The 25,530-nt window shown below is 45.5% G+C and overlaps 1 protein-coding gene across 4 annotated transcripts in view; it reads left to right on the top strand.

Annotated features, from left to right (window-relative positions):
* Nucleotides 1–25,530, top strand: part of LOC139757824 (lachesin-like) — a 257,974-nt gene that overhangs the window by 72,083 nt on the left and 160,361 nt on the right. The gene's annotated exons all lie outside the window — the stretch shown is intronic.

Here is a 25,530-nt window from a genome sequence, read left to right on the forward strand (position 1 = left end):
GAAATCGGCGACCAGAAAACCTAGAAGATTAGCTAAAATATCATATGAGAAAACGGTACAGATGGCTTGGAAGACTTTGATGAAAGAAATATTTATATATACATCCGTCAGAATAGACATGCATCTCTAAAGAGGCTAAAAAGCAGGCATTAGAAGCAAATTATTGGAATGTATTCTCAAGAATAAGAACGCTCGCGGGTGTGTCAAGAAGATAAGTCATTCCATATAGCAGATGACACGACAGATCAGGTGTCCTTCGGTAATTCGGTGATGGACTCCGTCAGTAGCATCGCACGACTCACAGCCTAAACCAGACAAGACCACGCATGCAAGGGTATAGGGAGGGGCCCAACCAACCTTCCTTACCACCTCCCGGTACAAAAGTGAGGAGGAGATGGAACGATCACTCAAACAATAGCCGCTAGGATCCTGCATCGGTTCCAGCAGCCATGTATTCTGATTGTGTTTTGTTTATGGCTCAGAAACTTGTGGCAGGTCACAACAAGCGATGTGGCCCACAGATCAATACGTTGCAGGGGTATACCTTCACGACCTGGGTCTCTGCGGACGAATATTTTTTTTTTCCCCTGCTTCGGAGGATCATAGGCAGTTGATGGTGGTATGGTGTGGTTTGGTGGTGTGAGCTGAGAGTTGGAGGAGGAGACGCTGGAAAGATTGGGCGTCAGGATGAGGGTTGTACAGGAGAAGGAGAGGACGTCCTAAGTGGAGAACGGGATTCGAGAGAAAAGAAGGGCGTGTCCTGAGTGGGGTGTGTGGGGGGGAAGGAAGGAAGGGATGCTATAAAGAAGGAATGCGTCTTGGGGTGAGGGACGCTCCTGAGAGGTGTGGTTTATTACGGATAAGAACATGTCCTTGGGAGGAGGATTGCACGGGAGGGAGAGATAAAAAGTGTATTCACCTGATGACTTTTAGAGGAATAGTGGGATTTTTTTGGTCATTTAGCCGATGCAAGACGGACTTGTCGAACAAGAATCGTCGAAATGAAGGTCTCTTTTCCTCGACGAAGATTTATATACACGAAGGAATCACCAGAGATTCTCCTGCAGTGTCATCCTCCCAATGAGAAATAATCTCAGCCTATTTGATCAACAGCCGATTATACAGACCCAGTTGTGGTTAACAGACACACACACACACACACACACACACACACACACACACACACACACACACACACACACCTCCCAAATCCAGGTACCCGTTCATCGACCAGTCCCCTAAGGAGGATGAGATGGGACTGACTGTGGGACGCCTGCCCCTCCCAGGGTTCAAACCCGGGAGGACCTAGGCATGTATCATACTCAGTTGAGTATTTATCATGTTCTCGAATTCAGTTCTGTCGTTTGCCCGCAGACGTTCTGTCTCCTTTACTTTCCTCAAGATATGGAACTCTAGCAACAGTTTGAGTACAGACAGAATTGACTCACCAATGTCCTTCCTTCAAACAATTTCCAGCAATTTATTTCCTACTGTGTGACGTTCATATCCAAGATTCTCTTTCACTATTTCCTAACCATTTTACTTCGTATCTCTCTGGGGTAAAATTTATTCACCATATATGACTTACTTTGGAATTTGTCCAGGTTTCTTTGTCATTAGATGCGATCTTCATTAACCTATTTCGTCTCCATGGCCATAGCATTATCAGCAAAGATATTCAAGTATGAGTTTCGTCCTTCTTGTAAGTCAATTACGAAGGTAAAGAATAGCTGTGGTCCCAGGACCAAGCCCTGTGGCACGCCAGAAGTGACTCAGATTCATAGGAGGGAGGCTCCTCTTATATAAGTCATTGTTACCTTCCACTATGATAATTTTCTATCCATTGATGGAGTCTGTTTATTCCTTTTTTGAATTTCCACCTTCTCCTCTAATCTCAAAATGTGGCGTAGAGTCAACGGCTTTCTGGCAGTCCAGGGACGCAAAATTCACCCCATTCTACCTTTTGTGTCTAAACTAGCCTCACTCCGTCATAGGTCTGGTACACTTGAGCTCCTCCCCCTAAATCCTTCATGTCTCTCGCTTTGATTACCTCTTCTTCTTCTTAGAAATTTCCTCATCTATTGTCTGATTATCTTTTCCAGTGTTTAACAGACCACACTCGTTAGAGTAGGCGTAATGTTGTGGTTAATTTCTCATAGAGAAGCGAGCCTCTTCCTTGGCTTTGGCACTGTACCTTCTATACACGACACAGTGAATTTTTATTTCCAGCAGCCTGACAAGGTGATCTCCACACTTCTATAGCAAGTATGGAGGATCTACAACAGTACTGTAAGCTTTGAATAGCTTGGGGATCCTTTATCCGTCTACTTATGTCTTCTCTGACTATTTCAGCGCTTTCCAGGACCTCCTCCCTCTTCCACCTCGCCGGTGTTGGAGAGCTACAGTGCCTCTGGAATAGCTTTACATCATTCTCTATAACTCTTCCCTCTGAATCCCTCAGCCCTGAGCAGCTGCATCTTAACCCGTAATTTACTTCTGATGAATTCATGGAAGAGTTCTGGTTTATCTGCCGCCTCGCCCGGACTAGTTTTCCTGAATTTTTTTTTTTTCCCTCGTCGTCGTCTCCTTCCTTGTCATGTCTTACGAGAGAGAGAGAGAGAGAGAGAGAGAGAGAGAGAGAGAGAGAGAGAGAGAGAGAGAGAGAGGGCGAGCGTGTGTTGCATAAAACTTTTACGGGTGAAATCACAGAGCACCATCTTGACAACAGTAAAGCCAACGTTCCATTTATCATTCATCAACTTTCCTGAATTTTTAACGTTATAATCTGGTAAAGGTCGGAGCGGGAGGTAAAGCACCAGACACGCCCAAGGGATGAGAGAGAAAGACCTCACCCCTCCCTGACTCCCTCTTTCCCCTCCCCAAAGCTTCCCTCCCGCTAAGCGCTCAGGAAAGAGATAGATAGATAGATAGATAGATGAGAGAGAGAGAGAGAGAGAGAGAGAGAGAGAGAGAGAGAGAGAGAGAGAGAGAGAGAGAGAGAGAGAGAGAAACTAACCCCCTCTCTCCCTCCCTCACGCTAAGCGTTCGGGAGGGGAGAGGGACACACACACACTAGCCCTTCCCCCTCCAGCACCCAAGGGAGGAAAGAGGAGAGAGAGAGAGAGAGAGAGAGAGAGAGAGAGAGAGAGAGAGAGAGAGAGAGAGAGAGAGAGAGAGAGACGGAAGCTCTCCCTTACTCAGCCACAAGAATGGCCTGCGTCCCACATCTCTCAGAGACAACGTATGCCTTCCTCCTGGGCCTTATTACCATTCTTAACTCATTTATCTGGACAACACGACCTTCCGCCGTTCGCTGGGAGAGGAAAATTCAGCTTCTAAGATAATTGAGTCCGTAAGAAAATGGAACTTCTGAGACGAAGTGGCCGCGATGATGGTAGACTCGCTCGCGAAGACAAGAGCAACACGGAGTCGAACTCAGGGATGATGGACCTCCTTTGGAAATTGTGCTGCGGAACGAGGGGGAGTCTTCCAGCGCGTAGTAGCTCACTGAGAGTTTGTGATGCTGATGTAATGAAGCTTTCCGGCAAGATGGGAGGGGAAAAGCTCAGGAGAGACGAGTGTTGAGGAAAGGCAAGTGAGGAGAAGCATATTGGGTCTAGCGACACCGCTATGCGCGGGAACATTGCACTTGGTGACTGTAGGTGGTGTTGTATGATGAGGCGTGGCGAGATGAGTCATCATAAGGAACAGATCTCTTGGGACGAGAGACCAGACGTGCATAAGATGAGATACCAGAGCTACACGACATGGGCTGTCGGACACACACACACACACACACACAAGCCCCGGCTTCTGCCTGTAAAGGTAACTGAAGAACGAACACCCCGAACTGTGGCATTTGTGGCACCTCAAGATCTGTGCACACCTGACCTCTGCCAGTAATGGCAACCCAAGATCACGCATCAAACCCATGGCAGCAATGACACCCCGGGAACGGGACTGTCACTGACAGCAGCCTATGCCTAGCTTGGACTTGTCGGGTCTTCATACATGACGTGGACGAAGGGGAAAAATGGCCAGTGAAGAAGAGAGACTTTACACCCTCACAGCGCGGAGGGACGGCGCGTCTATAACTCCTCCATCGCTTGGGAGTGCTTCGTCCCCAGGCTATGGGGGAGCAAGATGACACTAATGGTTATAATGGCGAGGGTGAAGGGAGGCCCTTTCCTTCCAGCAGCAGGGGTGGGTGGGTAACATACCACTCATGCGCATCGCTTCTTATACATACCGCCAACGATATTTTTCGCCTATCAGTAAGACATATATCTATATACAGATCATTTGGACTATCGTCTGACAACTGCTCCTCTACCCTCCAGTCATCCGTCTTTGGCTGTCCTCGTCGTCTGCATCCAGCAACTTTGAGGGCGTCCTCTGAGAGAGAGAGAGAGAGAGAGAGAGAGAGAGAGAGAGAGAGAGAGAGGAGGGGGTTCTCCTAATTTGATCTTCCGGAAAAAATAATAAGTGCCAGAGACAGAGCGAAGCAAGGACCTGCGTCCCTTTTTCTTAATTAATGGCTAATTGACTCTGAAAAGAAATTTCTGAATCTCCATCGTGAAACCTCGCTCTTATAGTGACTGGAAATTTCAGTGGAACGAAGCTTCGTATATCAACAGACTGTGACTACAAAATTCAGTACAATGAAGTTCCGTTTATCAACAAGCTGTGACTACAAATCTCAGTGGAATGAGGCTTCGTTTATCAACAGACTGTGATTACAAATTTCAGTGGAATAAAGCTTCGTTTATCAACAGACTTTGATATCAAAAGCACATATAATATTCAAAGGCATTCTACATGAACAATTAGAAAAAAATAAAAGAAAATAAATAGTGCAATGTCTGACAACAGTGTTGTCTATAACCTTACTCACAACATTAAACTGTTTTTAAAACTGTGGCTCTTGTACATGGTGTACCTCTGCTAAATAACAACAAACCCATATCAATGTCATGTCAGAACTCAGCGTAATTATTATATCAAATACTTTTCTTCTTTTTTTTCTAAATAATTCGTAGTTTTCCGACGGGAATCAAGCGTCTACTAGACCCAGAGTTTTCCCCCACCTAGAACTGACCTCTGACCTTTGACCTCACTTGTGTACATAATGACATGCAAATTCTCATACAAGAGAAATCAGGAGACTCACCACATCCCTTCACCTCCCAGTCATAGCAAATATCATAGAAAATCTTACGTTCTTTGCCTGTGTCAATTAGAAATGTCAAGTTTTATCATTTCATTGTCGACCAATTTCATAAAACAGATACTCAGTTTTTTCAATGGAGAGTCTTACTCATTAAAGGGATTACTCTATCTGTCGCTGCGCCTGCCCATCTTAGTAATTAAATCGTTCATATTTTACAAGCCGAATACAGCTCAAAAGACGGCCCTTTGACAGAAGGTAGTACAGCACTGTATTCCCGCATCTTCAGCTGTTTAAGGTGCACAGAGAAGAGGGGAAAGACTTTCCCTAAACATCAAGTTCTATCTATCTATCATTGGATCTTCCATACTCCTATCTACTGTGTCACCTCACACAATACGTAGATAAGATGTCGAAAGAGCGACGTCTATGCTTATCTTATCTTTAGCCTCGGAAAGTGTATACAAGGAAATGTTGTTATCCGTGAACCTCGACTCTAACGGAACGAGGCTTCGAAACCCGACGCTCCGCCGCTTGAAACATTAAATAACAGCATGTGAGAATATCTCGTTGAGAGGAATCGGAGTGAGTGATTCATTTTACCGTGAAGCTCTCATGATTAACTGGGGCAGTGCATGGAGCGTACAGGATGTGCTTAATGCTGGCTTCTTCTCGGTGCATAGCTAAATCACTGACAGCCGTGCTATGCTGGCTGGTCACTCTTTCAAGCTATCCAGGGACTGGTTACGTTAAGGTAGCCAGCTACACTAGGGAGTGACTATGTTAGACTGGACAAGGACTGGCTGTGTTAAACAGGCCAGTCACCGGCTATTCTAAGCTAGCTAGTTAAACTAAGTATTGACTATGTTAAAGTGGAGAGCGAGTGACTTTCCTAAACAGGCTGGCGACTAGCTATGTTAAGCTAGCCAGTCAAATTAATCAATGACCATGATAAATATACCAGCGACCGGCTATGTTAAGCCAGCTAGGTGAGCTGCGTATTAACTGTGTTAGACGAGAGAGAGAGAGAGAGAGAGAGAGAGAGAGAGAGAGAGAGAGAGAGAGAGAGAGAGAGAGAGAGAGAGAGAGGATGTGTTAAGCAGGACAGCGACTGGCTATGTTAAGTTAACCAGATGAACTGGGTGTTGACGATGTTAGACTAGCCACAGAATGGCTATGTTAAGCATGTTAGCGAAATGACCGATTCCATTACTGTGGCCAGTGACTGGCTATGTCAAACTAGGCAGTGACAGACTGATGCTAAACCCACACAGTAACTCTCAATCCACATGGGGCCTACCTCCTCTCAGAGAGATAAACCCCCACCTATGCAGACCCATTGTCTCTCGACTTCCCATCGTTATCTCGCCCCCTAACACAGTCTCTAATATCCCTTAGAGACTGAGTACGCTTGGCCAATCGGTGAACTGACGACTTTCCATGAAACCTCACCGTGGGGGTAGAGTATGTTAATCCTGGTATTACGCACACGTAGAGATGTATGATTCTTTCCCTTCCTGCCCTATGGGCAAGACTTAGAATGCCCTCTATGTATGGGAGAGACTCGTTCGCTTCCTCTTGCCGTAAGGAAGAGACATTTTCTTGGTCTCTAAGTACCAGGAATGGTCTTTGGCCTCCTCATGTCTTTGAGTGCGTGGGCCTTTCTTGTGAGGAAGAGACTCTAGAGGCCTCACGTTATTATGAGGCGAAGCCTTCAGTCCTTCTCTCGACATGAGGGAGGGTTTTGGGGGGGTGGGGTTCTAAGCGCCTCCCTGTTTCCACAAAGGGAAAAAAAGAAATCTTAATTTCCATAAACTGCAGCGAACAGATTCCAGTGTCAATAGAGTTTATGTCAAGAACTTGGCCAGCTCTGTGGCTCTGGGTTTCCGGGGCTTACACCCACCCATTGGTATGAATTCCCCGGACGTTCTTCACTGATGGCCTTGGCCACTACGTTCACTGTGAACGACGTCCTCCTCTCCCGAGCCTACAAGAGATCACCTTCAAATGTCGATTGATGTCGTCAGCTTCAACCCGTTCACTTCAAACGTCATCTTCAATCGCTATGCTCTAATTAAACGACGCTCGTTCGCATGACAAGTGACACGTTGTTTCCATCAAAACCCATCACTATGACTGCCTTCCATGCTTCAATAACCTCTATTCGTATCTGACATTCCCATCTGTATGTTTACCCACCTATCTATGTGGTTGTAAGATAAGATATTCCAATCTGTACATCTACCCACTTACTTATGTGGTTGTAAGATAAGATATTCCAATCTGTACATCTACCCACTTACTTATGTGGTTGTAAGATAAGATATTCCAATCTGTACATCTACCCACTTACTTATGTGGTTGTAAGATAAGATATTCCAGTCTGTACATCTACCCACTTACTTATGTGGTTGTAAGATAAGATATTCCAGTCTGTACATCTACCCACTTACTTATGTGGTTGTAAGATAAGATATTCCAGTCTGTACATCTACCCACTTACTTATGTGGTTGTAAGATAAGATATTCCAATCTGTACATCTACCCACTTACTTATGTGGTTGTAAGATAGGAAAAGATATTCCAATCTGTACATCTACCCACTTACTTATGTGGTTGTAAGATAAGATATTCCAATCTGCACATCTACCCACCTACTTATGTGGTTGTAAGATAAGAAAAGATATTCCAATCTGTACATCTACCCACCTACTTATGTGGGTGTAAGATAGGAAAAGATCTTCCAATCTGTACATCTACCCACCTACTTATGTGGGTGTAAGATAGGAAAAGATATTCCAATCTGTACATCTACCCACCTACTTATGTGGTTGTAAGATAAGATATTCCAATCTGCACATCTACCCACCTACTTATGTGGTTGTAAGATAAGAAAAGATATTCCAATCTGTACGTGCACCCACATACTAATGTGGTTGTAAGATAAGGAAATTGATTAATCTAAAACGTTCAACTTCTGCCAAACCTGACAAAGCTGCTTTGAGGCCGGGGCTGATAAACATACGAAGTTTGATAATGAATATGTTTGTCTAGCAGCAAGGAATTTAGCTCCAGCGCGTCACGTCACATTATACAGCGAATAAACTTTTGGAGGTCGCGCCCTCGCGCACCAACCACATCATCAGAGTATTAAGGGGATCGTTTAATAAAAAAAACAAACATACACACATTATAAGCAGCAACATATGAATGTTTACTGTGGGTTTGTGGTGTACGGGGATGCTGTCTTGCCAGGGCTGAACGTCACCAGCTGTTGCAGGGGATATAGATATAAAAAAAAAATGGACGTGGATGGTGGAGGGAAGAGAAGCATATGAGAGGGATGGATAGGCCACGAGGTTTAGACGGACTCATGAACTGATTGAGGATAGATGATGGATGGATAGATGAACATTAATGACGATCTGTGGATAGATTATGGACGTAGGTGAGTTACAGACTCGCTCTCCGTGGTAATGGTATCCTGGCAGAGGGTGAGGAGAGAGTCCCTGGAGATCTACTCCTCCCATGACTCACGGGAGACCAACAACACTGGAGTGATGAAGTCAGGAGCCGAAGAGAAACGTCTACGGAACCATAGAGTCGGTCTTTCTCTCTCAAACGATACATCTCTTAGCACGACTAACGCGATTGAAACTCTTTCAAACAGGTTTAGTCTTACAGGAGAAGGATTACGGTAACACTGGAGGAAGAGGATCATGCCAGTCGATCAACCCCTCAGGGAATGTGGGGTCGGGTCAGCCTGGAGACGCGTCCTTAGGAACCCAACCTCTTAAGCAAGAAGGAGGGTACGCGCTGTCTAGGCATGAGACACCATACTTTATGTGACGTACAGTACCTCGGGGCTACCAGCTGGTTGCGCTAAGGAAGCGGAAATAACAAGACTGAAGCAATATCCGGTATTGAAGATTAACTCCCCTAAGGTCGAAGTCAGCTTCTATAATCTATTCGTTACAACTTACACAGTAACACGAGCCTCAGGACATAAGATCAGATACTTTAAAACATCAAGTATCATCGCTACATAAAACTTGAGGCCAGCTATAGCGCAAGAGAGGGGACCCATGAATGCGCTAAGTGCATTCACAACACCACAAGAACATGTTCAATATTTCTCCGTCTGTGGCTCATACCTTCCCGCTGACAGCTATAATGACCTTAGCAGACGGTAGATACAAAGATCAAAATAAGGCCATGGCTTGACCTTAACATCCCTCCCGTCGCGAACCCTTGTGGAAGTGAGGTGAGACTTAGAAAATGACACACACATTACATACAACAACCAAGCCAGAAATCATCTGTAAGAATGGATGTAAAGAAGGACATATAGAGCATAACTGTGAAAAAATAGAATAAACTGAATAATAAGATACTAATGGTAGAAGTGAAATCTAAAAGTAGATAGCACAGAGAAGTTTCAAAAGTTGGATGATAGTAGAGAAAGTTACGGAGATGGGGGGCCCCACGAGTGCAGAACTCCCTCCCCGTTCAATACCAACAGGTAATTACAAATTAGTAATCAGTCGCACACTTCCAACTCAAAGGGCGGCCCATACCCTCACAGATGTGGCACATTATAGAACGGGTTGTCACTGGCAAGAACCCGTCCCAGGTCCTGGACTACGTAAATCTCTACATACCTTAAGGGAAGCCAGTGACCTGGTTTCGAAGCAGACCTTACTATTACCAAATGAACAGTCATTCGACAGCTGAAGAATCTCGTCCTCGTACTGTCCCACACTGGACAGTCAAGGGGACATTTAGACGGTCAGTTCAGGGTTGACAGACTTAAATAGACAGACTTAAACAGACCAGACAAGCAAACGGCAGACACCTAAGGGGTCATTTAGACCAACGATCAGAGAGACAGACGTAAACAGACAGACAAGCAGACGGTAGACATTCATAGGAACATCTAGACTACAAGTTGAGGGAGACAGAGTTAAACAGACAGACGAGCGGACAGAGACGCACAGACAGGGAGGAAGGGAGAGAAACAAACAGTGAATCCGTGGTAAAAACAGAAAAATCTCTGCCCTGGACATAGTATAGTAAGCGCTCGCTCTGTACCTGTAATTTCCCGTCCGTCAAAATAATAATAAAATGGCTTTGAATCCTGATGCATAATTAAACACTTCATATCATTTTTGTATATTTTCATCATTCAATTTGGCAATTCAAGCCGATTTTACACACAGGTGACTCCCAGTTTGGAATATGTACATACAGGTATATGGTGGGAGAAAGGGGAGGGGGGAAGGGTGAACCATTACTTCGCTGCTAGAGAGAGTGAGAGAGAGAGAGAGAGAGAGAGAGAGAGAGAGAGAGAGAGAGAGAGAGAGAGAGAGAGAGAGAGAGAGAGAGAGAGAGAGAGAGAGAGAGAGAGGAGATCGGACCCGCCACCTCACCACGTCACAAACCCATCCATAGATACGTGGTCACAGGGTAGTATATGGTAATATCATTTGCATTCTTTATGGATGATAATTGCGCTGTCTAACGCATCCTTCCGTGGCCGAAGAGGAGGAAGAGGAAGAAAAGGAAGAGGAAGAGGGAAGAGGAAGAGGAGGAGGAGGAGGAGGGACTCCGGCATTTTAAATGAAATTAACGAGAATGATCGAGAGAGAGAGAGAGAGAGAGAGAGAGAGAGAGAGAGAGAGAGAGAGAGAGAGAGAGAGAGAGAAAGGGGAAAAAAAAAAAGGGGAAGATAACGGGGCGTGTAACGACGGGTTCCTGAAAATGGAAGATTGTGTTATGCTCACGTGTTTGGTGGGCGTGCGAGGGGAGGGAGGGAGGGAGAGGGAGCGGGCCGCGCCCCCCTCGCGCGCGCCCGCACGGCCTCCCGCTCGCTCCCGGCTAATTCACAATTCTGATTCAGAATCTTTGTTGCAAGAGTTAGTCAGGATATTACATTATTCATAATTAAAGTTGAGTTATCTTTTTTTTTTTTTCTTTCCTCCCCCACTATACATGCGGTGCATGCATTCTTTACATTGCCGGGCGGGAATAAGAGAAAATGCCCCCCCGTGAGCTTTTGACGCCAGGGATAAGCGTTAGTCTCAAAGCTCTCCCAGGAAGAAGCTTGTTAAGCAGACTTACATTTTCAGACCACTGGCTTTTATTTCGAACCCTCAGGCTTTTATTTTCAGCCCACAGGCTTTTATTTCGAACCCACAGACTTTTATTTTCAGCCCACAGGCTTTTATTTCAAGCCCACAGACTTTCATTTTCAGCCCACAGGCTTTCATTTTAAACCTAAAGGCTTTTCATTTTAAACCCATGAGCATACATCCTCCATATTCCAATGGAGGTTCATCCCTCCGGAGGCACTCGGGTGCTACACAATAGTCCCTCCCACCGATGGGTGACATACTCGGTGACCTACTCCACTGTGAAGTGGAATTGGAATCCACTTCCAATTCCACTTCACAGTTAACGCCAGAGTCCCTCCCACCGAGAGATGACATACGCGTCCCCCTCGGAGCAACGCGGAGATACAGACTGAGTCACGATAGACACACATGCCACGTCTCCCCTCGGTAAGTCATGACGAGAGATACTACGGTAGGGGCTACGTGCATCGCCCCAGAGGCACATATCTTCGTTATCATCCGGGTGCCTGGCGTACGCAGGGTTACATATATGACCCTGGAGACACATATCTTTATACATGTAGGTTAACCAAGGATATGAGAAGTCAGTACCTCACACTTGCCGGCTCCCTAAGCTTTATGCCATCTAGGCTTGTGGCTCAACGAGAGGTTAAACATTGAGTGCGGACGTAGCACCCACCTAGCCATCTGGCTCAACACGAAGTTGCTATAGCCGCTTTCGCGACGCCAGGAGACTGCCATGCCGACTGACGTCACGCCAAGAGGCTCCTATGGCTGCTGACGTCACGCGATCCAGCAAGCTACAGCCCCCACACCCACCATGGACCACCATAGTGTTCCTGGAGCCACATGACACCAACGCGCACCATCAGAGACCACCTGCAACCACTGGATAACACGACTACCACACACCTCACACCTGGTTCACCTGTTCCCCACGGTCTGGGCGCCTACCTCACCTGCGGGATTATAAAGCAATTTGTCTCACAGCAATTAATGTCAGTCTAAATATAAAAGAAAAAAAAAAAGAAAGAATTAGGCTTATGAAAGCTTTTGATGTTTTCCAACATTTTATATTTCAGATGTTTCTGACTATAAGGCAAGGCAAACAATCATTTTATATATATATATATATATATATATATATATATATATATATATATATATATATATATATATATATATATATCTTTCTTTTTCTTTCAAACTATTCGCCATTTCCCGCATTAGCGAGGTAGCGTTAAGAACAGAGGACTGGGCCTTTGAGGGACTACCGTCACCTGGCCCAATTCTCTGTTCCTTCTTTTGGAAAATTAAAAAAAAAAAAAAACGAGAGGGGAGGATTTCCAGCCCCCCGCTCCCTCCCCTTTTAGTCGCCTTCTACGACACGCAGGGAATACGTGGGAAGTATTCTTGCTCCCCTATATATATATATATATATATATATATATATATATATATATATATATATATATGCTGATAAGCAGGAGGTGAAAATATAACACAAGTTCCCAAGCGCGCTTTCGCGTAATGATCACATCGTCAGGGGAGATACAAGAATAAGATAGAAAAAGTAGAACTGTCAGTTGATATACAAGGAAAAGACAGTTCTACGTCTTCCACCTCATTCTTGTGTCTTCCCTGACGATGTGATCATCACACGAAAGTGCACTTGGGAACTTATCGTGTTTCATTTTCCCCGTGGTTATCAGCATATATTAGATCACGCACACCACTACGACCTCTTGCAATATATATATATATATATATATATATATATATATATATATATATATATATATATAGAAGGTATTAGCGTCTTAACTAACCTCTCCTACACCTTAGTCTTCCTCACCACCAGTTCCTTTCTCTTTACCTTCCCTACTGATCTCATTCCCGTTCCTTCCTTGTTCTCGCACCTCTCTCCGTCTCCTGTTTCCTCCCTCTCTTCAGTCTCCCTTCTCCCCTTTCTCTCTCCTGCTTTCTCTCATTTCATACTTTGCAAGACAATGTTGCGACTGTCTGTAAAAATACATCGCTCCTTCTGTAGCATTTTTAATTCCATGTTCCTTTCATAGGGAAAAAAAAATGGTACTGCTTTTATGCATCTCGAAGATTTTATCAGTAATGTCATCATTAGACTTCATTTCTAACCCTTGAGAATCGTGATCAAGTCACCCCTACTTTTCTCTCTTGCAAGGTAGATACATCTAAACTCTAACCTCTCAGTAAAACTATATGGCTCTTTTGGCTCTGATGTCATCTTTGTTGACGTCCTCATTTCTTCCTTGAGAACGATGACAAAACTCGAGAGGTATATCCTAGTTCTGGTCCCCTCATATAGGAGGTAAACAGACTATCTCGTAATCCACAGCCCTGAAATTTAGTTTGATATTCGCTTGTGGACATCTTGTCTTCCTTAGAGTTCTCCTATGCTCAGGGCTTTCGGGAGGAGGTTAGGTTGAATGTCGAGTCCCACTGGGGCCTCTCACACCCAGAGTCCTGCAGCTTATTTCCTAATAGACGATATTTTGTATCGAGGTCCTCTCTTTCATCGTGTCCCATCCTCTTTACTATGCAGTTGCACCGGGTTGAATTCTCGCCAGCCTTGTATCAGACGAACTCTGGAGTTTTGTTTAGGTTCCACTTGTAAGTTGGTGTATATCCTCCACACTTTTTATTTTTTTTCCCTCACTCTCCTTCATGACCTTGGTATTAACCACACACACACACACACACACACATATATATATATATATATATATATATATATATATATATATATATATATATATATATACATATATATATTCAAGTCTGCGTTTAGACCCTTCTGGTGTTCGTGTGTGTGTGTGTGTGTGTGTGTGTGTGTGTGTGTGAGAGAGAGAGAGAGAGAGAGAGAGAGAGAGAGAGAGAGAGAGAGAGAGAGAGAGAGAGAGAGAGAGAGAGAGTGTGTGTAAGCAAGTTGGACATCAGTACAGATGAGCTAAGTTCACTCTCATGTCCAGTATTAACTGTACACTCCCACCCTCCAGTTTCTACACCTCCCTGCTCACGTTATATACCTTAACCACTTTTACCACCCTTACTACACCTTGTCCACCCTTACCCATCTTCACTACATACCCTTGTCAACCTCATAGTCTCACCCACCCTCATCTCCCTCGCCCAAGCTGTCGCATCATTTTCAAAACGAGTTTATGGGGATCAGAGATCCTCTTTTGAAGCTTCATATCATGATCATAATGATCATTATTATCATCATTATCATCTGATTTCACTCCATATCAAACGTCTTCTTTTCCTCTTCCTTAGTCACCATGATGCATTAAAAGCTGCCACTTATAGATTCGATGATTTCTCTCGTGAATTCCATCCTCCGTCTGATTCAGGATCTGCGGGAAAAGGCTTTGGGAAAATAATCCATTTTAGATGGAACCAAATACATCATATTTATCTTCCGGGTTTCCCCTGATACATTTGCCCCGCCGGGCTAGCAAACATTTATACCCTAAAAGAGAAACGTCCCCTCACAAGAGTGATCTAAGTTTACTATCAACTTTGCAGTTTACCTCCAAGAAAAGCGTATTTACGTTTCATTGCCAAAATAAACCCGCGAGGAGACGCTTAACGTCCTCCAATTCGCGTGAGAAACTGAGCGGCTCCCGCCATCCCCGAGACTTATTATATAGCCCCGCGCCCAGCAACCCGCGGGGCAGCCAATCAGCGACAAGATCCCCGCCAGATAGCTCGCGCTGATTGGCCAGTCCGCCTCCACAACCTACGTCATCTGTCTTGACTAAGAGGACTAGGGTAAGGAAGGCCAAATCATTTTTCAGGGTAATCATTCCGTATTAGCTTTTAGTTAGCGGCCGAAACCCCTTCTATTTTTTTATATTACATAGATAATACTTTCTAATTACGTAAAGATTGGATAGACCTAAGGGACGGCACCCGTGCAGACGCGGCCTAATTTCGAAGAGTGGGATTCATTTCCTTCGATATTACGATAAGGGAAGGGGGCATTCTGTCGGCCCTCAGAATCTAATCATGGATCCTTCCATCATTTCGCTCTTGAAGGATACTTGGGCCGTCTCTTATACGTTTATGGGGTTTAAGAATTACTGATTTTAATCTGGCCACTGCAGTAAAGTGGAGTGTTACGACAGAAGAAAAAAAGAAAAGAGAGTCAAAATTAAAAAGAAAAAAAAAAGAGGAGGTTCGAGTTTGCAATTCTCTGCTGAACCCCAAATTTCCCGACGTTACGGCAAATCAAATGGTAAAGATATTGGTTAATATTCTCTCTCTCTCTCTCTCTCTCTCTCTCTCTCTCTCTCTCTCTCTCTCTGTCTCTGTCTCTCTCTCTCTCTGTCTCTCTCTCTCTCTCTCTCTCTCTCTCTGTCTCCCTACCTACTTGCCTACCGACCCACTTACCTACCCACTTACCTACCTAGCTACCTACCTACCTATCCATCCATCCATCCATCCATCCATCCACTTACCTACCCACTTATCTACCTACGTACCTACCTATCCATCCATCCATCTATCTATCTATCTATCTATCTATCTATCTATCTCCTTACCCCTGAAACCCTGGCGGTAGCGCAGTCAACACTGATCACGCCACCACACTGCACAACACAGGAGGAGAGAGAGAGAGATACATACATATAGATGCAGGAGGAGAGAGAGAGAGATACATACATATAGATGCAGGAGGAGAGAGAGAGAGAGATACATACATATAGATGCAGGAGGAGAGAGAGAGAGATACATACATAGAGATACATCTATTTCAGTATTTTTCCTTCCCTCGTCTGTCTGGGGGAAACATATGGGATAGGCTTGTATCGAACGCTAACCTAAACAAAGGAGCAACCATCCTCCCTTCACTCCACAGTAAAGCCAATAGTTAAGGTGTAAGGCTCTACCTGTGTTCTCTAGATGATAAGGGTGTGATAAGGGTGTGATAAGGGTGTGATATTATCGCCACCACTTGCTATTATAAGTGTCCAAAATACCTCACTGTCACTTATCATTGGTGATTAGGGTCAAACCTCTAAACGATCGTTAGCATTAGAATATACTGTAGAAGTCGCCACCACTCGCTATCATAAGTGTCCAAAATACCTAACTGTCACTTATCATTGGTGATTAGGGTCAAACCTCTAAACCATCGTTAGCATTAGGGTATAGAAGTAGTCTGTCCATTGGATATGACCAGTACGACAGCAGTTCCCAGTACGTGGTCGTTTCAGTAAGGTTGTCGTCTTACACCAGTTCGACGACGGAGGGAATTGAAACACCAGGACAATGGTCGTTTCAGTGTGTGTGTGTGTGTGTGTGTGTGTGTGTGTGTGTGTGTGTGTGTGTGTGTGTAGAGGGAAAAGGGGTGTGTCGTTTTGCAACAGCTCCTGTGAAAAACAAGCGGATGTGGTCGTTCCAACTGATCGTCGTCTTACACCATCTCGACGGCGTGATCAACTAGAACACCTGAGCAACGACACACCTGTGCAACGACACACCTGTGCAACGACACACCTGAGCAACGACACACCTGTGCAACGACACACCTGTGCAACGACACACCTGTGCAACGACACACCTGTGCAACGACACAAATGAGCAACGACACACCTGTGCAACAACACACCTGTGCAACGACACACCTGTGCAACGACACACCTGAGCAACGGCACACCTGTGCAATGACACACCTGTGCAACGACACACCTGTGCAACGACACACCTGTGCAACGACACACCTGTGCAACGACACACCTGAGCAACGGCACACCTGTGCAACGACACAAATGAGCAACGACACACCTGTGCAACAACACACCTGTGCAACGACACACCTGTGCAACGACACACCTGAGCAACGGCACACCTGTGCAATGACACACCTGTGCAACGACACACCTGTGCAACGACACACCTGTGCAACGACACACCTGAGCAACGGCACACCTGTGCAACGACACACCTGTGCAACGACACGCCTATGCAACGACACACCTGTGCAACGACACACCTGTGCAACGACACACCTGTGCAACGACACACCTGCGCAACGACACACCTGAGCAACGACGACACACCTGCGCAACGACACACCTGAGCAACGGCACACCTGTGCAACGACACACCTGTTCAACGATACACCTGTGCAACGACACACCTGAGCAACGGCACACCTGTGCAACGACACACCTATGCAACGACACACCTGTGCAACGACACACCTGCGCAACGACACACCTGCGCAACGACACACCTGAGCAACGACGACACACCTGAGCAACGACACACCTGTGCAACGACACACCTGTGCAACGACACACCTGTGCAACGACACACTCGAAGAACGACAAACCTGAGCAACGACGACACACCTGCGCAACGACACACCTGAGCAACGACACACCTGTACAACGACACACTCGAAGAACGACACACCTGAGCAACGACACACCTGAGCAACGACACACCTGTACAACGACACGCCTGAGCAACGACACACCTGCGCAACGACACACCTGAGCAACGGCACACCTGTTCAACGATACACCTGTGCAACGACACACCTGTGCAACGACACACCTGTGCAACGACACACCTGTGCAACGACACACCTGAGCAACGGCACACCTGTGCAACGACACACCTGAGCAACGACACACCTGTGCAACGACACACCTGCGCAACGACACACCTGTACAACGACACACCTGTGCAACGACACACCTGTGCAACGACACATCCACCCTCACCTCTCTCTACTCCAGACGCCACCACGGTAACGTCAACGTACAATGAGCGTAAAAGACTTTTTTTCCCCCCCAACAGTTCCTCCCACTTCGCCCAGCTCTCGGTAGCAGTGTGTAAAAACCCGACGGTGATCCCTGTTCACACAGGGCATACACAATGGGCAGGGAAACAAGGTTCAGAATGTCGCAAAGCAGCGAGAGTCTGTGGTTATGCTATGACCATTGTCGACACTTCACTTATGTGTGGTTTGGAGGGCTAGCTTGACCCCTCTACCTCCCATCCGTTGTAGTTGAGCAGCCACCGCCTCAATCCCTCTACCTCCCATCCGTTGTAGTTGAGCAGCCACCGCCTCAATTAGCAAAACCGATTTGGAGTCTAAATCTCTTTTCTTCTTCTTTTTTTTAAAAGTTTCGAGCGATCGGGAGAGTCCAATCGTGGAGTGGGGAGAGAGAGGGAGAGAGGAAGTGCTTTGTGACGGGTGACGCTCGGTGACGGGCGGCGAAGGTGGGCATAGGGTGGTGTGTGTGACAGACGAACAGACAACGCAGGGTGGTAAAGGGTGTAGCCTCATCCAAGTTTCCAGCGTTACTGAGGTAGCGCCAGGCACAGACGAAGAAAGGCCACATCCATCCATTCACGTCGAAACCACAGCTCCCTATCCAGGCCCAACATACCTTTGCATGGTTTACCCCAGCTGCTTCACATGCCCTGGCTCAGTCCACAGACAGCACGCCCTATCATATATATATATATATATATATATATATATATATATATATATATATATATATATATATATATATATATAAATATATATATATCCCTTTGAAGTGTTGAGCTACGCTAAAGCTGAAAAAGATATTTGAGCGTAGTCTGCAATAGATATATTTTACAACAGACACTCTTACCACCGTTACATACACATCGGCTTTATTCAAGCAACAACGACGTGTTCTCCTCCAGTCATTACTCATACTGACAACAGAGGAGAAACCCTGACCAACAATAAACCCGTCATTACCGTTGACTCAACAGACCGTTGACATTCTACTATCTCCATAATTCTGTTGTTCTTCAAAATAACCCAAGACATTCAACTTCCGTTGAATGTCCGTTTCTTTTTCCATGTTTGTTTTTGGAATGACTTATATTTTTCTCTGTTCTTCGACACAGGAGGCATCTATACATCACTGAAAATGAACTGCTTCATGATCTTTTTTTTCATTTAGGATCGAAGAGGCTATTTCTACATGACCGATTACTCTCTTCCCCTCTGTGGGGGGATCCTTTTGGCATCGTGAACGTGCCAGGGAAAGCATCTTGCATCGATCTGAATAAATACATTGATTTGCACCCTGCAGAATGACTGTCTATAGGAATTCAGATTCTATAGATCTGTGGGAACATGCGTTCGGATCCCATGCACTCTATAGAATGACTGTCTATAGGGATTCAGATTCTATAGATCTGTGGGAACATGCGTTCGGATCCCATGCACTCTATAGAATGACCGTCTATAGGGATTCAGATTCTATAGATCTGTGGGAACATGCGTTCGGATCCCATACACTCTATAGAATGACTGTCTGTAGGGATTCAGATGCTGTAGATCTGTGGGAACATGCGTTCGGATCCCATACACTCTATAGAATGACCGCCTATAGGGATTCAGATGCTGTAGATCTGTGGGAACATGCGTTCGGATCCCATACACTCTATAGAATGACTGTCTGTAGGGATTCAGATTCTATAGATCTGTGGGAACATGCGTTCGGATCCCATGCACTCTATAGAATGACTGTCTATAGGGATTCAGATGCTGTAGATCTGTGGGAACATGCGTTCGGATCCCATGCACTCTATAGAATGACTGTCTATAGGAATTCAGATTCTATAGATCTGTGGGAACATGCGTTCGGATCTCATGCATTCTATAGAATGACTGTCTATAGGGATTCAGATTCTATAGATCTGTGGGAACATGCGTTCGGATCCCATGCACTCTATAGAATGACTGTCTATAGGAATTCAGATTCTATAGATCTGTGGGAACATGCGTTCGGATCTCATGCATTCTATAGAATGACTGTCTATAGGGATTCAGATTCTATAGATCTGTGGGAACATGCGTTCGGATCTCATGCACTCTGTAGAATGACTGTCTATAGGGATTCAGATTCTATAGATCTGTGGGAACATGCGTTCGGATCCCATACACTCTATAGAATGACCGCCTATAGGGATTCAGATGCTGTAGATCTGTGGGAACATGCGTTCGGATCTCATGCACTCTATAGAATGACTGTCTATAGGGATTCAGATTCTATAGATCTGTGGGAACATGCGTTCGGATCCCATGCACTCTATAGAATGACCGTCTATAGGGATTCAGATTCTATAGATCTGTGGGAACATGCGTTCGGATCTCATGCACTCTATAGAATGACTGTCTATAGGAATTCAGATTCTATAGATCTGTGGGAACATGCGTTCGGATCTCATGCATTCTATAGAATGACTGTCTATAGGGATTCAGATTCTATAGATCTGTGGGAACATGCGTTCGGATCTCATGCACTCTATAGAATGACTGTCTATAGGGATTCAGATTCTATAGATCTGTGGGAACATGCGTTCGGATCCCATGTAATATATATATATACATACCATGAACAGCAGGTTTGTAAGTGATGGATGACATCACAACCGTAATGCATTTTAACTGCTGAGGATAAGAAGACAAAAGTGTGTAAGTACATTTGAAAGCGCAATTACCGAGCGTCCTTCACGTAACCCGTGATATTCCCCTTTGATAAGCCACAACACATCCGGCAGAGCAGCTGCGGTGGTCGGTCGCATGGTTTGTTTCTCGTGGTGTCTATGGCCACAAGACCTTGTGTATTTCAAATATATTCTTTAAGCACTAACTTCAGATCACACACACACACACACACACACACAAACACACACACACACACACACATCTATCTATCTATCTATCTATATATATATATATATATATATATATATATATATATATATATATATATATATATTATCCCTTGGGATAGGGGAGAAAGAATATTTCCCACGTATTCCCTGCGTGTCGTAGAAGGCGACTAAAAGGGAAGAGAGCGGGGGGCTGGAAATCCTCCCCTCTCAATTTTTTTTTTTAATTTTCCAAAAGAAGGAACAAAGAAGGGGGCCAGGTGAGGATATTCCCTCAATGGCCCAGTCCTCTGTTCTTAACGCTACCTCGCTAACGCGGGAAATGGCGAATAGTTTGAAAAAAAAAAAAAAAAATATATATATATATATATATATATATATATATATATATATATATATATATATATATATATATATATATATCCCTTCCGACTAACTCGTTGTTGGGTAACCTCATTCCCATTTCGGGTGTAGAGGTGTTAAAATCATCTCCTTCATGTTAGAGTTCGGTAATTCCATTTCTCACCCTTTGCATTTGCAGCATAAGAAAAAAAAAATCGACACAGGATTTTATCAGTTCATCTCCAACGTTTCCAGGTAATGCTCTTCGTCAACGCCAAGCTAAGGTAATGCTCTTCGTCAACGCCAAGCTAATGCTTCACACTGCATTATGCCAGAGAATCTTAATTGTAAATGTGACAAAGATTCTCCGCACATATAAGTGTTGAATACCGTCCCCTGGCTTCTGGTGATAAAACACTCTAAAAAGAAAAAAAGATATAAAAAGAGCTTTTTCTCAGCTGGTTATGCAGATGGTGATTACTCAACCACAGTGGTACAGCTGACCACAGAGTGTTCAGCCGATCCAAAGTGGTATTGCTCACTACAGAGACACACACTTGACCCACAGAGATACAGTAAGCACGGAGATATAGCTGACCATATAGCTGACCATAGAGGCATAGCTGACCATGTAGCTGACCATAGAGGCATAGCTGACCATAAAGCTGACCACAGAGGTATAGCTGACCATATAGCTGACCACAGAGGCATAGCTGACCATATAGCTGACCACAGAGGCATAGCTGACCATATAGCTGACCAAAGAGGCATAGTTGACCATATAGCTGACCACAGAGGCATAGCTGACCATATAGCTGACCACAGAGGCATAGCTGACCATATAGCTGACCACAGAGGCATAGCTGACCATATAGCTGACCACAGAGGCATAGCTGACCATATAGCTGACCACAGAGGCATAGCTGACCATATAGCTGACCACAGAGGCATAGCTGACCACATAGCTGACCACAGACGTACGGCTGACCACAGAGGCACAGAACATGGTGGGGAGAGGCAGGGGTGAACCACCATAATCTCATCTATGCCCATGATTACTACCTCCCCATCCCTACCATCACCTCCCCATCACCAACGTCACTTCCATATCCCCACCACTACGTCCCTATCACCAACGTCACTTCCATATCCCCACCACTACGTCCCTATCACCAACATGACCTGTCTGTCACCCCCATTGTCATCTCCCTATCTCCCCATCACCAGTAAAACACTCCACAAACCTACCATATTCCCAACATTACCTCCCCACCTTGAGCACTACACTGCCCCTCATCTTCACCACCCTCCTCCAACTCCCTTCCCTTTCCCCTGTCCTCCCCACTTCTTCCTCCTCCTCTCCCCCCCCCACACCCTCCTCACCTCCCGCAAGATAAGCATAATTGAAATTCCCCAACATTATCAAATGCAACAGCGGAGCAATGAGTTGGGTGAGGGCAATGTATCATCCGAAATGTGTGCGAAACTTTACAAAACACGCACCAGCTCGCCTACTCTCTTTTTTAGGCCGGAAAACTTGCTCGCTTCTGTTCTTACCAAAAGAGAAAGAGACAAAAAAGAGAAAAGTTCCTAGTGAATCCTTAGGTATGTCCTGTAGTTACCACGAGATCGGGTAGTGTGACATCTAGCAAGGTTTGCCAATTACAGACATCAACATGACGACCATGAGAGGGGGGTTTTAGTCTCCTCCGAACTAGAGACCCTCTCACCAAAATGTCTCGCATGTAAATTTCTCCCCCACTTCGGCAGCGTACACCTAACTCCGGGGGGGGGGAGCGGTATTATATGCAGAATTCGCCGGATTATAACTTTGAGCATTATGAAAACTTGTCCAAATGTTTTCGGGGCTTGTGTTGGGGAGAGGAGGAGGAGGAGGGGGAGTTGAGTAGAGTAGCCCACGGAAAATCTGAATATTCCTGTTATTTAGCTAACTGGGGTTTTCTCGGGTGTTTTACGGCAACTGATGCGTAAGATTTTTTTTTTTTATTATTTTTAAATCTTCAGAAATATGTTATAAAGGGATTTATATTGTAATTTACGGAGATTTTATGGATTATACGAATCCTGGATCATGGTAATTCAGGCTGGCTGACGGGAGGAGGCCTGTCTACTGGAGGAGTTGGGAAGGGGTGGGGCGCTGGGTGACTGGTTGGGATTGGGAGGACGGGAGATGGACAGGTAGGGGAAGGGGGATCGGTAGGTGGGTGATCGATGGGTGGATGGTGGGTGACTGGCACATGGAAAGTGGGGGATTGTTGGATGGACAGTGAACGGAAGGTCGTGGACAGTGGATGGCCGATGGGTGGACGGTGGATGGATGGTTGTGACTGGGAGATGGACGGTGGGTGACTGACGGGTGGACAGTAGCTGAGAGTTGGGTTGGACGGTGAATGGACGATGGACGGATAGCAGGTGACTCATAGGAGGGGATGGGCGGTGGACAGTTGATAGATCTATCACGAAAATAGCAATATAGCCAAACATATAGCAGGTGACTGTCGCCAGTGATGAAGGCAGTGGGTCGTCTTCTGTAACCTCATCTACACACGTACGTCTTCGCCAACTCCGATTTGAAATGGCACGAGAGTTTTCTCACTCGATGCTCTTAGGGGACATACGCCAATATCCCTACTCCCTGTTCTAAGCTTTACAGATCCCGCTTCTGTAAGTGGCTCAGTACTCCTACGTGCCCTGAGGTGTATATAAACATTACCAAGCCTTCACAAAACTCTACTCACAACCCTCATACACCAGCAAGCCTCCACAACAATGAGAGGGGGTTTGACTTAACGCAGTTCTCCCGTAATGTAATTTTCACACTTTATATCAAATGATGATTAAGGGTTGGTGGATGGAAATGACACGGATGCCGTCACATTTCGAACATTCACATGGATTAGACTCATGAAATAATCTCCTAGTGACCAAACGGTGAGCACCTTTCCTTTTAGGACCCCCGATACACCTGCAGGTGTCGTGTGTCGCTCCCGTCACTACTTAGTCGTCCCGGTTAATTGTAGCGCCTGGGCCAGCTCACGTACGACACCACCCCGCCCCACGAGCCGCACCGTCTGGATAGCTGGGGGCCTTCAGAGGCAGTTATGGGACTATGCACTTTCATGTCATCTCGAAGGTCCTCGACATGAAAGAGTGTCTCTTCCCCCTCCACAACCACCACTTCGCAGTGCCTTGTACACAACCTGTTGCTACACCCGAGCTGAGTCGCTACCAGGACCAGGCCCCCTGGTACACCCTGATTTAACCTGGGTCGTCAGCTGGAAGAGATTTAGGCCATCCTGGTAATGGCGATGGTTCAGTCGGTCCAGTTCGAGCGCTACCTCTGGCCAGGGACGACTTTCACACATCTTTTTATGGTACTATATTTTCACCCTCTTTTTTTCCCTGTCACTCTCACTTCATTCTATACCCAGTGCATCATCCACATCACCCACTAACCTTCTGCCACTTACGACAGCCCCGAGCCACTTCACCCATACCTACTCCACCTGCCACACACTCTCCACCACCCACTGATCCCCTCCATCCACCACCATCTTCCATTAGATCTGTCCACCACATCCACTGTAACCCCTTTACCACCTACTATCCACCCGATGCCTCTTACAACCACACACTCGGTTTGTCTACTACCCAATTTACTCTTCCACCAACCAATACATCTATCCACTAACCACTAAATGTTTCAGCCACCAATCACATTCTTCCTCCTCAACAACTGATCCCCTATATCATGTTTTATCACCCTCCATCACCTACCATCATCCAACAGCATTCTCTGCACTTACTCCATCACATTCCATCACTCATTATGCCCTACAGATTTCCATCCTCCTCCTTTGCCTATCCACAGTCTCTCCCCACCAGCACATTCTACACATCACCATCACCTTCCATCCCATCAACGCCAGCCTCACCTCTCCATCACCCTCCACTACCCATCATCTCCCTCTACACTGCTTCATCAACCTCCCCCATCCATCAGAGTCATCTATACCTCTCCATCATCCCCTCTACACCCTACCATTACCCTCTACCCATCAACACCCTACAATCACCCTTCCCTTATCAACACCCTCTACAACCCCATCTTCATCCTCCACGACCCATCAGCACCCTCTA

This window comes from Panulirus ornatus, chromosome 28, assembly GCF_036320965.1.
Source record: "Panulirus ornatus isolate Po-2019 chromosome 28, ASM3632096v1, whole genome shotgun sequence".
NCBI classification, from domain to species: domain Eukaryota; kingdom Metazoa; phylum Arthropoda; class Malacostraca; order Decapoda; family Palinuridae; genus Panulirus; species Panulirus ornatus.